Consider the following 16,749-nt stretch of genomic DNA (forward strand, 5'->3'; position numbering starts at 1 on the left):
TATTGAGAAGGCACGCTCCAGAAGAAAAAAGGAAATGTTCAACGAGACGACCTCGCGTATCGATGCGAGAGTCTCCCCACAAGCTGCTGTGTGCATTGAAATCGCCAAGAACAGCATAAGGTTCTGGCAATTCATCTATGAAGGACTGAAATTCAGGTTTCTTTAATTTGTAATGTGGGGGTATATAAATCGAACAAATAGTGATGAGTTTTTTTGCAGGACAACTCGAACCGCCACTGCTTCGAGGGCCGTTCGTAGCTGTAAACGTTGACACGCTATGCTTTCTTGAATTACAATGGCAACACCGCCCGATGATGCGATAGCACCATCGCGATCTTTACGAAAAGTAACGTGCTGTCGAAGAAAGTTTGTGTGTTTTGGTTTTAAGTGTGTTTCCTGTAAACACAGCACTTTTGGATTGTGTTTGTGGATGAGTTCTTGCAAATCATCAAGGTTTCTAAGGAGACCTCTGATGTTCCATTGAATGATTTGTGTATCCATATTTAAAATAAATTGTTGCTGTGTTTACGGAAACGGAAGGGATGCCTTAGATTACAGAGCCCTTTCGAGGCCCTGTAATAGGGGTTTTGTTCTTTCTGGAGCGTTCGAGGGAGCCTCGCCGCTCTTTAGGCGCTTGGTGCGCCTTCAGGACAGGTGTAGTGTCCATTGCCTCTAGTGAGGCTCCGGACACGTGCTCTTGAGAGCGAGAGGTTACCAGAGAGGGTCCCGCCTTGGAGGGCAAGACTTCTGCGCCCACCAGCCCGGAGGTCGACGGGGCTCCCTGAGGGATCTGGCTGCGCCGGCTGTTGCCAGCGCTGGAAGAGGCCGGGGAGGTTGGGGCAGCCTCGGCTGCACCCACCTTCGGGGTCGATGGCCCCGTCTGCTGTGTTGGCGTAGCAGCGTTAGCTGCAGCCGCCGAGGGGGCGGATGGCGTCACTGCCGCCTCACTGGGTGTGGGTCGGACAGCCGCCGGAGACCTTTGTGGCGCTGCCCCCTGACGCGCCACATCGGCAAAGGTTTTCTTGGGCAGGTATGCTACCCGCCTGAGTGCCTCTTTGAATGATATATTTTCCTTAACTTTAATTGTCAAAATTTCCTTTTCTTTTTTCCACGATGGGCAGGACCGCGAGTACGCGGCGTGCTCCCCATCACAGTTCACACAGTGGAGAGAGTTTTCACATGTTTTAGATACGTGTTCGTGGGCACTGCACTTCGCACAGGTCTGGCGGCCTCGGCAGTTCTGTGAGGTGTGGCCGAATCGCTGGCACTTAAAGCATCGTAGGGGATTTGGGATGTACGGTCTCACTCGGATTTTCACGTACCCTGTCTCGATAGTGTCGGGTAGGTTGCTTGAGCCAAATGTAAGTATTAGGTGCATTGTATTGATTTCTTTTCCGTCACGTCTTATTTTAGTTCTCTTAACATTGATCACGTTCTGATCATTCCAGCCCTCTAGAAGTTCAGCTTCAGATAATTCGAGCAGATCAGCATCCAAAACAACGCCACGGGTAGTATTCATGGTACGGTGTGGGGTCACTGTGACAGGAACACCCCCAAAAGATACAAGCTTGGACAGTTTTTCATATTGTTTCTGGTCGCGGAGCTCTAGGAGAAGATCTCCGCTAGCCATTTTCGATGCTTTGTATCCGGGACCGAAAACTTCCGTCAGAGTTTTCGAGACAACGAAAGGTGAAATCATTCTCACCGTCTTCTCAGGCTTATCAGAGTGGATGACATGAAAGCGGTGAAAGTTCTGTGTACGATTGCCAAAAAACTTAAAGACAGCTTCGGTGCGCCCTCGTTTCTGAGGGCGATCAGGAAGTTTGGGGAAAGAAGTTTCCATGAAATATATAAAAATTCGGCAACAGCGCCGACCGCCCACCACGGAGCCCAACGAGGGGACGCGGCAGAGCTTGCATGCAAGTCTGCACGACGCCCGTCGTACGCCGCCACTATAACCAAATATGGTGTACCCAAGGTTGGATAGCCACACAGGGTTAACCCTTGCCGCCAAGAAGAAGGAAGTAAATAGAAGAGAGAAGGAGACACGAAAGGTGGAAAGTGAGAGAAAGTCGAAGGCTGGAGGGAGAGAGAGACAGGAAAAGGCGACTACCGATTTCCCCTGGGTGGTTCAGTCCGGGGGTGCCTTCTACGTGAAGCAGAGGCCAAAGAAGTGTGTTGCCTCCGCCGAGGGGCCTTAAAGGTCCAAACACCCGGCATCGGCTCAACCCCCAGGATCCCCTTTTCCCCGGACACGGCTAAGCCGCGCACGGCTACACGCGGGAGGGTCCAACCCTCGTGTGCTCGGTTACGTGGTGTCGCAACGCACCAAACGCCTGCTTGCGCAGACGCCCCTGCGGGGTATTCTAATCTTAGCTCCGTACCTTCGTATTCGCAGATATCAGGGAAATCTCAGCCATGAAAATAACTGTCACCTTTTATTTCCGTCATTTATTCATTCATTCTCTCCGGTAAAAGGAAGAAACAAGCCATTGAAGTTTATTGCCAAACATTTATCAGAAGATGTCAGAGCAAGGAAGCTGGAGAAAAAGTTTGGGAACATGCGCAGAATGAACTAAGCTTTTGCACATGAAAGGGACCTTCCTCATTGTGGATCATTAAAAAATGAATAATTATTGTGTCCTAATTTTAATACCGACTACCACAGAAATTTATTCGCTCATATTTTTGAAGTTCTCTAAGCACGTTCTGCAAGGTTTGAACTCTTCCCCACTGATTCAGATTATTAAACGTTTGTCCTCTTCTCTCTTTCAGTATGGGCGCACACACTACGGGTGCTAGGCTTGCTTGTAGCAGTCAGAAGCAGGCATTTAGAAGACACACCTAAGAAACCTTGTAACCCAAGAGTCCTTTACCGCTATAAGGAAAAAGAAAACATCGTAAGAGGAACCTTGCAAGTTGTGCCAAATTATCCTGTTATTTTATACGTTCTAAGGAATATTGACATTCTAACCAGAAGAAAAAGCTTGAGATGAATCAAGTGAATGTGAGACACGAAATTTGCAAAAACATATGCTATTATCGGTTGTGTTTGATGGATGGAAGAAAAACTTTATTAGGGTCCTTTAGGGCGCGCCCTAGCGCGCAGCGGGCCGCTCCCACGTCGGGACAGAGAGGCCGAGCCTCTCCGCTGCGTCGCGGGCCCGTTGGACAGCCCATAACTGTTCTTCGAGGTTGGGGCTGTGTAGGACAGCATCCCAGCGTGAAGAAGTGTTACTTTCATCGCCGCGTAACGCGGGGCATCGCCAGAGCATGTGAGGTAAGTTCGCTAAGTCATTGCATAGTGCACGTGCATTTGTCGTCTGAATTTCGGGGTACATCTTGTGAAGAAGTAGGGGGTTTGGGCATGCCCCCGTCTGTAGAAGCCTTAGTGCCAAAGCCTGAGGTATATTGAGTTTGCAATGTGGGAGGGGGTAGATCCTCCGAGCCAAGTAAAAGTGCTTAGTAATTTCGGTGTACGAGGAAGGAGAGTCCCGATTGTCAGTACCCCGGGCGTCACGCTGCCCGGTAGCTACGCGGTTGATGATCCCTCGCGCAGCTCCGCGTACAGACTCATTGAGGTTGGGCGGGGCACCCTCGATCTGTCCCATATGGGCTGGAAACCAGATTAATGTGTGTGGCGTGATCTCTTTGCGTCCTAATATCCCTAGGGCCAGCTCGGATATGGTTCCTTTGGCAAATGCCCTAACAGCTGCTATCGAGTCACTGTAGATTGATGTCCTCTTGTTGTCCAATAAGGCCATCGCTATTGCAGCCTGCTCTGCGATTTCAGAGGACGTCGTCCGAATCGAGATTGCGTTCGTTATTTGGCTTTCATGATTGTGTTTGAGACTTTATGCAATATATACAATAGTTTTAGGTTTTGCTAGCCAGCTCACAAATTCCTGCATAGCTGGGTCCTTTAGGCCCCTTTTCGCTACTTACAAACACAAATCATCACGCTTTCCTCATGTTTACTTTATGTTAATTCAACGAAGCAGCCATTGAGCATTACAGACCACTGTTTAGATTGCCTATATCAACCGGTAGTACGATCAAGCCATTTTGATTATCACAGACATGTCGCTTGCCTTTGCGCCCATGATTACTTCGTTGGAGCAGAAGGTAAAAGACGGCAAATGCTCATAGTATAAACAAGGCTGATTATGAAACAATCACTATATGGTGCAGTAAAACACGTTGTGGGGCTAGTTGGCGCATAGCTTTCAATAGATAGCTTTCATAGCTTTCATAGCTTTCAATAGCGCCTTGTCCTGTCAGTATTCCTTCCTGTGTGCCATCACTATTGGCGCTTCATCTATTGAAACCTATATGATGAAGATTGAGTAATTGTTCATCTACGCTTGACCGCAAGATTTACGGGGACAGCAAAGTGCGTATTAGCGGCTCGCTTAATGATCTGTTTTCCGTCGTATATCGGAAAACCCGCTCTCTAGGAGTGTTTCAGTGGGTCACATGAATTAATTATTAAACTGAATAATCATTAATCACTGAAAGAGCCATACATGTGTACGGTGGTTGTGCTAATCGATTCTGACAGATAGAGCAGGAGAACTAAACGTAGGGGAAATTTCGGGGAGTGTGTTGCTTCAGGTCAATGTCCTAAGATAATGGGTGAACGATATAAAAGCTCATCAAAGGAAACTTGCGCAGAAAACCTGATGCAGCATGTTATAACAGAGCAATAGCTTGAAATGATACAGACGTCAACTTATAAAAACAAGAAAAACAAAAAAGAACCAAATTCGCCTTGTGGAAGAGTCACCTTTACGCTGGTCTGATGAATTACTTGTCAAATGATTAACATTTGGGCCCCACGATAAAGTTAAGAAGTGTGTTATCCACGTTTTGCTTGTTCGTTGTCCATGCAATAAAAACGCATTTCCCTAGGAGCTGCCAGAATGTGACTTGAGTTTAGCTAGCAGTGGTTAGGCAACATGCGTGGCAATAAATGTTGAAATATGGTGGTGGAAATGAAGGGATAAAATATAAAACTGACTGCTAACGATCGTTAGCTGAGCTTGGTTATTTTGATGCCTTGTCGTTTTTTAAAACTCTACTTCATGTCTAAGGTGCTCGCCGTACTTACCACAACAACATTTGCACTCGGTAGGCTCATTCTTGCATCGGGGAGTAAGTGGCCTTGGGCAATATCTTTTCCAGTAGATTTTGCAGATTATTGAATGGTGTACTGAAATTGTAGAAGCATAAAAATTTGATTTGGGCATTTTACAATATGTGACTGCGTTATTTTAGTGGGGTGGGGAAGTTATCACACTACTCTCGGCCATGCCTTGATAATTTGGAGGCGTAAATGAATGCATCTGCAAGAATTTAGCGCATCATTCGAAACCCTCACGGGCTTTGACGAAATGTGTGTTTCTGGCTATTTGTGATGCGTAAAGCTCACCATTTTAGTGTTAGAAGGATGGACAAATCGCGGCAGCGCCACTAGGCAGCAAAACATGTTCAGTGGGAAGCCTGAGATAGAAACGCGGCTGTATATGCGGCGCACACATGAGATTTTTTCGCTAGTGGCAATAAGATGTGCTGCCCCATTGCACCAAGTCAGGGATCCGGATCAAGATATCGCACGATAGATGAAAGAAATGAGTCATGATCTGGTATTGATGCTACGTCTGGCGGAAAGCCACTCAACTCTGTCGATGTACGAGGTAGAAAAAAATAAAAAGGGCATTGGTTTGAGAACTGGTAGCACTTATTTCGTAACGATGGTCGATGAGGGATGAGCGATAATATGGTTGCGAAATAAAAGCATGCTTCAATTTGTCATGATGATAAATTTCGTGAAAAAGGCTAAGGCGAGACACTTTCCTATGAAGCTCAAGAGATGGCAATGATAGCGTTAGTGTCATTGAAGTTATGCTGCTAGTACTGTCGTAACTCGAAAGAATGAAACGCGTGGAGTTATTCTGGAACACCTCGAGTGAGGATTTCAAGTTTGTGAAACCGGGGTCCCTAGTCGCAGAGGCATATCCTAATTTTGAATGTACTAATGTCTTCTACATAGTCAGTTCAGTGGAAACAGGTGCTGTAGAAAAATTGCGGCGCAGTAAACCAAGCATGCAATAGCTGTTGTTAATTTTACAATCGAAATGATGCTTCCAGCTAAAACCATTAGTTATATGGACACTTAAGTATTTGTAAGAGGCAACGGGATCTAAAGAAATACTATTTAATTCATAGCAAGCAGGAGAAGTGACATTACTGCGATATACTCGCATAACTACATTCTTTAACAATTAAGTCGATGGCCCATGTATTACACCATTTAACTATGAAAAACACGGGGAAGCCGGGAGATCGAAATTCAAGACGATGAGCAAAACGAGAACATGGTGAAAGCAGCAGCCAATATTTCGACAAGTGGACTTGTCTTCTTCAAGGCAAGTCTTCAAGAAGACAAGTCCACTTGTCGAAACGTTGGCTCCTGTTGTCACCTTGTTTTCATTTTGCTCATCATCATTCAATTTGTGTATTTAGGTCAATTTGTAAAGCAGAAACATCGGTAGGGTCAGCTATTTCGCGATAAATAGGTCAATCGTAGGCGAATAAATGGATTGGCGAAGTCACGCAGTTATGAAGGTCATTATTGTGAACTAAGAAGAGAAGAGGGGGGCCCAAGAATGACCCCTGTGGCACACCTGACGCGACAGATGTTAGCGATGAAGTGTTGTTGTTAGGGAACGCCTACTGCGATTCTCCCTTAAGAAAAATTCTAGCCAGCTGATATTTGCGTCAGTATTGAGGAACCTTTGTTTAAGAAGAAGAAGAAGGCAATGATTAATTTTGTCAAAGGGTGTAGAGAAATCGAGGAAGATGCAATCAGCTAAAGAATGATTGCCGATAAGAGTTAGCATGGAATCAGTCAAACTCAACAACCGAGTTTCGAAAGAGTACGGGTTACTAAAGCCATGCTGTGCCGAAATAAGTGAGTTCGAATTAGTAAAGCTAGCAAAGTGCGAGTAGATGACATGTTCGGGAATCGGCATGGTTTGCTGGTAACATTAATGAGACGATAATTAAAGGGTGATTGTTTATTACCTGACTTATGAAGTGGAATCATTTTCACCTGCTTCGGACACTCGGGAATAATAACAATATTTAATGATTGTTGTAATATTTTAGTAAGAAGAATAGAGGAATGCATCTTTGTTTTGCTTCTTTGAGGAATCTTACATTCATACAATCGAAACCAGAGGAACATGAGAGTTTCAGTGTGTCAATGAGCATCAGACTTCCGGCTACATCTATTACTATTATGTGCATAATGAAGAGATGCGAGAAAGGATATGATGATAATGAAATATTGCTTATGGATGAAAAATTAAGACTAAACACAATATTGAAAATGCATGCGCACAGGTAAGCCATTCCGGTGAACTAAAAATATGTTGTTGTTACTGTGGGTATTGGTTACGATGTTTCCAAATTTCCGAAGATTGCTGATAAGCATGGAAGGGAGTGTGTTTTCATGAAATAAGATTTCGCAGAAACGACAGCTTAAGTGTAGATGTTAGACGTGATAGTGTATGCATGCCAACGCTCCACTGCTTGCCGCAATTTGCCGGTGCAAAATAAGCGCTTTTTTCTGTTAGAAAGTCGATATAATTATGTGTTAAACCACGGTGCATTTGTATTGGTTAGTATTGCTTTTGGGGGGGGAATATAGGCTTTTGTAAGGTATAAAATTAGGTTTGCAAAAAGGTCCCAGTTCTCCTGGACAGAACAATATTCAAAACCACAAAGGTAGTTATCAAGAAAAAGCGAAAGTTCACTATTGATCTTTTCAAAGTTTGCCTTATTGCAGTCAAATATCACCATTCGTTTGTTCGTAGTTGGGGTGTAATGAGGTCTAGATCGAATTGCAGTAAAGATTGATCGCCGGATCCTGATCTGAAAGTTATCGTGCCTACCATATCGGAGTTAGTGGTCAGAATTATGTCAAGAAGGTTTGCAGAACTGCTGACAACGCGTGTGTGACCATCAGCGATTTGAGTAAAACTGAAAAGATAGCAGGTATCATGAAATGCTTGGCAGTGCGAAGAATACGGTGTGGAACACGGAGGTGCCGATGTTCAGTTTATTGCCGGGTATTTAAAGTCGCCTAGGAGAGTGGCATGCCGGCCTATGTTCTTTTATTTATCACATGCATACATGAATGCTTGATAAGCACATGTGATATTGGCATGAGAAGTTTGCCATGGTGTCAGTAAATAGCTACATTTAAGGAGCCCCTTAGGTTCATTGTTTTTGCTTTAGAAGCGGCTGTTTAGCAAAGTACATTAGTTTACGGTAAAATGAGGGTGGCCATAGCTAACGATAATTCGCTTGTTTTTGTGTAGCTTACATAGGTGCAATTAAAAGTACATATTGTCGTCAGTTGATTGATTCTCTCGAGCTTCCGTTTAATTTTTTTAATATGATGGAATTTTTATTTATTCTTCAACGTCAAAGAAACATTTGGTGTTTATAAAAAATTTTCAATCGCTATATAACATCAGCATCTTTCCCACAATGAAGCTATAAATGTCATCCGTATACTGGTTTTATGTGAAGAAAACATTATTTTTTATTAGGCGTCAAGCCCAGATAATATGCTGGTTTAATTGATTCATAGCCTAACTTCTACACTAAGCACTAATACTAAGCTGCAGTCCCCATAATAGTTTACGCGAACATAGTACTACTTACTGCAATGTATCACTTTATTTCCATTTATCAGAAGACATGCCAGCTTTTGACCAACGTTGCATTCTCGAGTAGTGTTACATAGGGAGCCATGTAGCTCTGAAAAAAAAAAAAAAAACTCTTATAGAAAAGGTGCCAGGCTGCGGTAAAGAGCTCCTGGATTTACCCAAAAAAAGCTGACCGCCCTTCCACCGCTGTGAAGGGGTTGCAAGGGAAGTTTGGGATCCGCGGATCTTCATTGTCGTAACGCCTGGGCTTCGCACTGCTTCACGGCGAGGTCAACACGTCGACGACGAGAACTTTATCGAGCGAGTTTCCGGCGGCATTAATCAAACACTACGTGTTCTTCGGCCGAACGGATGGTGCGCGACCCACACCCGCTGCCGTTGCTTCAACGCAGCCTGCTCTTTGCCAGAACTAACCAAGCACGGCCTCCCAATCTGACTACCGGGCTTGAACTGGCGGAAACGGCGGGTGCTAGGCGAGTGAACACGCGATAACACCCCTTCCCTTCTCCTGAGGAAGGGGATGCCTGTGATTGGCTGGCGTCTTGCACTGAGTTTACTTCTTCATGCATGTAAAACCCCGTTTTATCGGGCACGTGTGGTAAGCCGTCATTATGGAGAAGCCGAATAATCGATAGATATGCCGAGTCACTTCGCTCGACAGGGTTTATCTTTCGAAAAGAAGCTGCTTTTCTCCAAACACTTCCCTAGCGGAGAAAGGTCGAGGGGAGAGCACAATTTTTTTTCACTCAGCTTTTACCTTCATTAGCGAAACTGCTTCGCTCATTTGATTACGCAAGATGCTGCTTCCAAAGCTTTTGATCCAAACTCACCTTCAGTGAGGACAACAAAATCACCGTCTTTATCTGCGCGTAGGACGCGCAGGAAATATTACTGCAAGAATTGGTGCAGATTCTGGGTGTACACCATTGTTTAAGAAGTGCTGTTTTGTATGTAAATGTAGATAAAGTTACGCGAAAAATTTTTGAAGCAGCTTTGATAGTGAGGGTCACTGATAGCTGCATCAGCTCCCCTTCAGTTGCTCTGACAACAAGTGAATTTGCGTTCCTGGAAGCGGCTGGTTTTCATGGGTGGTGATTGGGCTTTGTCGTTGTGCGGGGCTACATATACGGTGGTTTTGTGGAAATGAACATTAAGAGGAAAGTTAGCGCTCATCCTCTTATCTCGCTCTTGTCAGTGTATCCAAGCGCCTTGACGCTTATTGCGTACATATATATATATATATATATATATATATATAGAACGCGCAAAATAACAAGAAACACTCATCGGAAAATTTTTGAAGAGGAGACTTGTATATATTGCATAAAATTTGACGGCGACGAAAGGCAATAATATTTCATAAGTGTAAACATGACAATGCATATACAAATATATCCTGCAATTGGGCGGGGTGTTTAGAAAATCGCTAGCGTGTAGTAATATGATATGTCTAATTGTAACTTACAGCATGCGAAATTTTCACTTACTTGGTAGTTTGCGTATTTTCTTCGAATCGACAGTGGCGGCGAAAAAGAGCAGCGTATATATGAAAGCAAAGGATCCAGTTGTCATGACTAGATAAAGAAAAGTATGGATGACACAAATAAATATTTTTGCTAACTTTCGATTTGCGTGATGTAGGCTCCTAAATCTGGTGGAGGTGGCTATAGTGATGAAGGAGATAGCGTAACACATAACTTTCAAGCTTGAATTAGTTGCAACAGTGTCTAAACGGAAACGTAGCATCAGAGAACAAGCAAACATTGCGCAGCTGAATAATCCCACACGTTTTTGCAGCATACTAAACGCAATAGACCGTATTCAACATGTCAAGCTCCATCTACAAAGTTGCCGCAAAACACTGCCAGCCACCGTGTTTCAGGAACGGCAAAAAGAAACTGCTCCCTCTAGAGCATAGCTGCACGCAAAGCTTCGACTTTCATTCGTGTACTAAGGTGTCTTCCCACTATCATTCGCTGCTATATGCTAAAAAGAGGGATCAGTGGCAACAATCAAACGCTGTTTTTTTTTTTCAGCAGTAGAAACAACAAAATGAATGAATAAAATGGAGATCCGCGTTTTGCAGAGGGGCCAACTCCGTTTAGAAGACACGAACTGTGAATGTTGTTCAAGCGCAAAAGTAGTACTTAAGTGTCGCTACTTTCGTTCGTGTCTTCACTATGGCTAGAATACTGCTCCTCGCACCTTTCCATGTAAAAAAAGGTCATAATTTTAACCACGTCACCATCGTGGAAATGTGCACTCAAGTGCAACGCTAGCTGTCGTTAGAGAGATGTAGGAAATAACAAAGAGATAAGTAATATAACTAGGATACGTGGTATAAGATAGAGGAGAAATGTCTGCCTATCCTACAACAGCGATCATTATTTTTTCAATTTCATCGCACTGCGATTTTCTAACAACGACGATGGAAAGACCATGACGGCATTACTACTAGGGTCAAAACGGCTGAAGCAGGCAAATAATGCTGAACGCACTAAAATCCTTTTGGATACGTGACTATGAGCAAGTCAGTTTAACATTAAGCATGGTAATTTATCCCCTAAATAGTTAGGACAGCTTCCAAAAGTTCATAAAAGCAGGTTGTAAAGAGCGGTTACCAGAGAAATCCGAGAACAACTACGTTCTTCTCATGAGTTATGAATCTGAAAGGATTAATGTCGAAGAAGTTTTGCGCTGCGAGTAATGCATCATAGCGGTACCAGCTGCCCGAGCCAGCAAGCAGTAGCAGCCTGCGGTGCGAACGCCACATGCCACAAACGCGTCGCGGCGATGCTGCATCCCCTCACACAACGCCAGGCGCGCTATCGCTACCGCAGGTGTTCCCTTTCGCCCACTCGGCTCCGTCGAGGCACAGCTTGTGACGTGGCGTCGCAGCCAATGGCAATGCGAGTTCAGGTGCTGTTTCTCTGTCGCAGAAGAAAGACGTCGGATATTTCGCTCATTGGGACATTTGTAGCTTTCGCGTCAAGAGTAAATGGAATAGCGACACAGGCGCATTTTTCTTCCGCACACTGCAACATTGTTCCTGGACATCTTTTAAGCAGTGCACGGACAGTACAGACAGGCAAGGCCAGCGCGCTTTGTCCCTGCTTCGCCTCGCCCATGATTGCATGTGCGTTCGTCTTGCGTCCTCTCCTTTGGGATTTATTCTCATCGCCTTTCTCATTTTTAGGCACTGGTGCGAAGATGTTACGCCATTGGACCTAGCCCTGTGCTTCCAGGGTTATTGCACTGTGCCTGCAGCCACAAAGCAATGAAATCCTCAGTACCACATATCCTCAAAATCACGGCGAAGGTTAAGCAACGCACGGAAAACGAGCGAGAGAAAACACACGCACCTCCTTATTATGCACTAACGTTATACGTGCTGTGGCGAATGAAAAAAAAAAAAAAAAGAAAAGGAACCAGCGCACGTGACGAAGTGCTAACATCAAACTCGCCGATGACGTTCGTCCTTCGTTTACCCGCGACATATGTACATGCACGACCTGAGTCACACAATTTCAATGCCCGCACACAATTAACGAGAACTCAATGCAAGCAGGGCAACCGCAGTTCTCCTTAGTTGTGTGCTGGGATCTTCAGTATCAACTTCGACAAACAGCTTAACTACCAGAGTTTTGATTTCTGACATCCGATGTTTTTTCATTGGGGACGCCAAACATCTGCGGAATTGTATTACAATTAAACGCAGCTCTAGAGGCTCGGCGAGAAAATAAGAGAGAGCGTTTGTCAGTAATTGTTCAGGGCACTTCGCTCAGGTTGGAAGCGCGCGAAGCTGCAAAAAGAGGCTCGTCGCAGGTTTACTTTTCAAAGCAGCATGCCTTTTCTGGATGCTCTCCGTCCGAAATTATCGGAAAATTGACGATACGACGTTATAGCACCAAAATTGATGGTGCCACCCACGACTATTGGTGGGAGTCGAACTCACGATCTTTGGAGTTAATTAGGATTAAGTTGATTGAGGGACAGTTAATCAAAATATAGTTAATTAAGCGAGTCGAACCAACGGCCTTTGGTGGCAGTCGAACCCTCGATCTTAAGTGAGAGCTTATTTATTTTATTTATTCAGTACCTGCCTAGCCAATAAGGCGTTACAGCAGCGGGGATTTTATTCGAAACAAAAAAGCTCATAGAAGGGTATTTATACACCTAAAGCGTCGTAGGATCGAAGCATCAACAGATGTGATTATTACAACGTCAGGTGGAAGAAGGTTCCAGGCGCGTGCTTTGTGGACAAGAAACGAATACCTCGAAAGGTCACCTTTAGAAGCAAGTTCGTTGATTTTCAAAGGGTAAGCCTTTCTTTCGGACACCATACAAAGAAGGTTTCATATATTTTCCTCGACTAATGCCAGTATGCGAATCATATATGCTACAAAAGAATTTCAAACGCACTGCGAGCCTTTAGGTCCGGCCATTGAAACGGATGTTTAGCCTCTGTCATGCTGAATTTTCTGTCACAGTTTCCAAGGAGAAATCTGGCAGCCTTGTTTTGTTTTGAAGTTTTCAAGTCCGTTAAATAATTACGAGGTATAAGGGGCCCAACACCCACATGTGTATTCGAGCATTGAACGTACATGTGTGAAATACAATTGTTGGTTCAGGCCATTGGGTAGGCGACTAAAATTTCGCGTCTAAAATCTGAGCACCGACGTCGCTCCATGAGTTAAATAGTTTATGTGTCTATTCCATCACAAGCTCGAGGTGAAAAAGAACCCTTAATATTTGAATTCTTTTGCAGTAACTAAGCTAGCCTCACGGATTCGATACTTGTGCTCTTGGTAGGAGTGCTTCCTTGAGAAGGTCAAGTGCATACGTTTGCTCACATTCAACGAAATCGTCAAATGTGCACACTATGTTGCCACAATGTCCAAATCATTCTGCAAAGCTACGTAATCACTATGATCGTTAATGACTCTGTAGAAAATATATTCATCGGCAAACATTCGAAACGATTACGTGATGTTGTCCGTAATGTCATTAATGAACAGTGAGAATAAGAGTTGCCCCAGTACTTATCCCTGGGGTACACAGTAAGTGACTGGGGCATTTACCGAAGAAATACCATTCAAAACAAAAGACTGCTGCCGTAAAGAGAAGTGTTGATCAATCCATTTGAGCACATCATCCAGATTATAAAATCTAAGTTTTCATGTAAGTAAGCCATGTGCAACAAAATCAAACACCTTTCGAAAACCGAAGAAAACACAGTCAACAACTACACGCCTGTCAATAGCCAGGGCCAAACCCTGTGTGAATTCTACCAGCTGTGTAGCGCATAAAAATTTGTGACGAAGTCAGTGCTCTCTGTCATTTAGAAGATTATGCTTTTCAAGATCTGACATTATAGAAGAATAAATTACATGCTCCATAATTTTTTATGAGATCCTTGTTAACGACGCCACTCTGGAGTTCTGAACGTTGTTGCGTGGCCCACTTTTATGTACGGACACTACATGGGCCAACGTCCAGTCACGGCGTAAAGGAGCATGGTTTAAATGACATTGAAATGACCGATAAACATACAAACTTAATACCCCTGAACAGTCCTTGAGAATTGCAGCAGGAATAGAATCAGGGCCACTGGCCTTGCTCTCTTTTATAACATTTAGCAATCGACGAACGCCAGTTGTAGAAAAGTACACCGCGCGCATGCGATCTACTTGAATTGGATGCAAAACTTGCTTATCTTGTGTACTAGTAGAGGCCCACACGGACACGGAGATGAACCCATGACCTTTCGTGTTAATTAGTGCGAAGTTAATGAAGGCACTGCAACCCCCGACCTTAGGTGGGAGAAAACAAGTTATAGGAAGTAACAACGCATTCGAATGAGAATGTGCAGTAATTTAATAAATATCTCATGAGTGCGCAGGCTTTCGCCTTCGTCCTTTTTAGAGCGTGCTAAAGCGACGGTCAATTTTTTTTTTATTTCTGGCGGCACAAGGAAGTTCGCTGTTCATTAGTCACTCGACGATAAAGCCAATTGTTGCATTTAGAGTCCTGAATATCCGCTCGACCACCAGTGCCGAGCTTGAAAACATGCAAACCGCCGCTGAGCTTCGCTATAATTAACACAGTGAATCTGACCAGACCAGTGTTGCCAGATGAACGTGTACCTTGAATATCTCTTATTGCGGGTGTGATGGAATAGAGACAAAAGTGGAGAATGGCCCAGTGTTAGCTAGTGGAATCAGGTTAGGAAATATGAGCGCATAGAATAAGATGTGCTTGAAGCAGGAAAGGTGAACCTATCAACATTTTGCGTAATACCGACAACACTGTACGCTCATTGGGTGCCCGCCACCATCGTGAAGGATAGACACGTGACCTTGCGCACGATGCGCGTTCGAACTTTGTAGACGCGCGCACCCTGCTAAAGGTCTCATTCAGCTTGCTGTGGTGTTCTAAATTCATATAGCGCGTTAGCCACATGGCATGACTCTGCGAACGCTAGCTTGAGCATTCACAGTGTGATAGGTGGAATATCTTGGCACGCTCCCGAGTTTGTCCCACGAAGGTGTCGCTAACTGCTACAAAGCGAAATCAGTGACGGGGAGAAAGCTTGACTGCAACAGATACAACATTTTGTGGAGTCTTACGCCCTTCGCAATCACGTTAAAGCAAGCGACATGCCAAATATGGAAGTAGCTCAAGAAGCACGGCATGCTGCAATATCTGTTTAGCGGCGTTGTGATCAAGCGCCGCCGCGATTGAGCACGATCGATGTGGCTTCGCAAACACTAGAGTATTTGCCCACGTGATCGGGCCAGCTTGTCAGCGATGTCATTGCCCCGTTTGTCATTCTTGGCTCGAGAACCGTGAGTTCTCTCTCCTATGCGATATTGGGCAAGTGGCACAGATCATTAGGACAGTGCATTCTATCTCATTAGTAAGAAAAGCACTGTATGCTATCATTTAAACATAATCGTGTGACGGCTGCACTTATCTTTTATCAATTATAACACAGACGAATGACCGCGGATTTCGCACAAAACGCCGCACTGAATTTTGTTCACCTAATGCCGAAGTTCACATGTAGACGAACAAATTGCTTGCGTAGCAACACGCAGCTGTCGGTGTGCATAACGAATTGTAGCAGAGGAACGCTGCGGAAACAGCACAACGCATTCGATCACGTGGTTAGGCACGTAACCGGCTACTGCAGCCTGCTTGTATGTATCCCTCACCATGGCTTCCAGAAATCGGCGTCACCTGATTACATCACAGGGTTCTGGGTAATACGCAGGTCGTCTATATCACTTGAAAACGTGTAGGTCCTGTATTGGACATAATATAGACAGACGACTGTGACGACTTCCGGAGAAGTGGGTCATAAAGCAGAATCCTGCTGCGGACATGTGAAGTAACAGACATGTTTGTACAAGAAAAAGTGGGGTATTCCGTGTATTTGAATAACTAAAATAGGATCGCCATTTATATAAAATGCTTGCTTACCGAGACATCAAGCAGGGTTTCATCCCGTATGCGTCGGCGGAATAAGCCAACAGACACATCGGTGCTACCCTTGCATCATTGCCTGTGCATGGGTCGAGAAACAGACGAAGAACCACACAATGTACATGTTCACTCGAATTTTTTGTAATATCCTGGTCAAACGCTTGTCGACAGAATAATGTCCATTGTTCACAGTGAAGTTCTTTACGTTACCTTTTGTCCTCTTTTTTAGTATTTCTTATGTGATGTTTAATGCCTCCATGAGCACCTTGGTTATACAAGAAAGAATTAAAAAGCAATGCTCCATAGCTCTTCAAAACCACAACCACAGATGGATAATAAATTGTTGCTTTTTCCTTAGAAAGGTAAAGATACCGTTAAAAGTTTGTTTTCTGGGGGAAATTAATTCGAATGTTACCGGCATTCTCAAACGGCATAAAAACACTCTAAGCTTAAGTGAAAGACTTAGAACAACTTTTACAGAGGCACCACGATTAGTGTACCGGTGCTCAAGAATACATTC

The 16,749-nt window shown here is 44.3% G+C and overlaps 1 long non-coding RNA gene across 3 annotated transcripts in view; it reads right to left on the bottom strand.

Annotated features, from left to right (window-relative positions):
• The window catches only part of LOC126533840 (uncharacterized), a 59,365-nt gene extending 43,034 nt beyond the window's left edge, over positions 1-16,331 (bottom strand). For 2 of the 3 annotated variants that reach the window (XR_011895531.1, XR_008612934.1), the window contains exons 1-4: positions 16,227-16,331; positions 10,229-10,315; positions 8,737-8,832; positions 5,111-5,212 (exon numbers count right to left, since the gene is read on the bottom strand). This is a non-coding gene — a long non-coding RNA (uncharacterized lncRNA). Of the gene's footprint in view, positions 1-2,425; positions 2,879-5,110; positions 5,213-8,736; positions 8,833-10,228; positions 10,316-16,226 lie in introns of those variants that run through there. The other variant, XR_007600116.2, reaches the window with a different exon arrangement.
• Positions 16,332-16,749: the final 418 nt, after the last annotated feature.

The sequence above is a fragment of the Dermacentor andersoni genome, chromosome 7, assembly GCF_023375885.2.
Source record: "Dermacentor andersoni chromosome 7, qqDerAnde1_hic_scaffold, whole genome shotgun sequence".
NCBI classification, from domain to species: Eukaryota; Metazoa; Arthropoda; class Arachnida; order Ixodida; family Ixodidae; genus Dermacentor; species Dermacentor andersoni.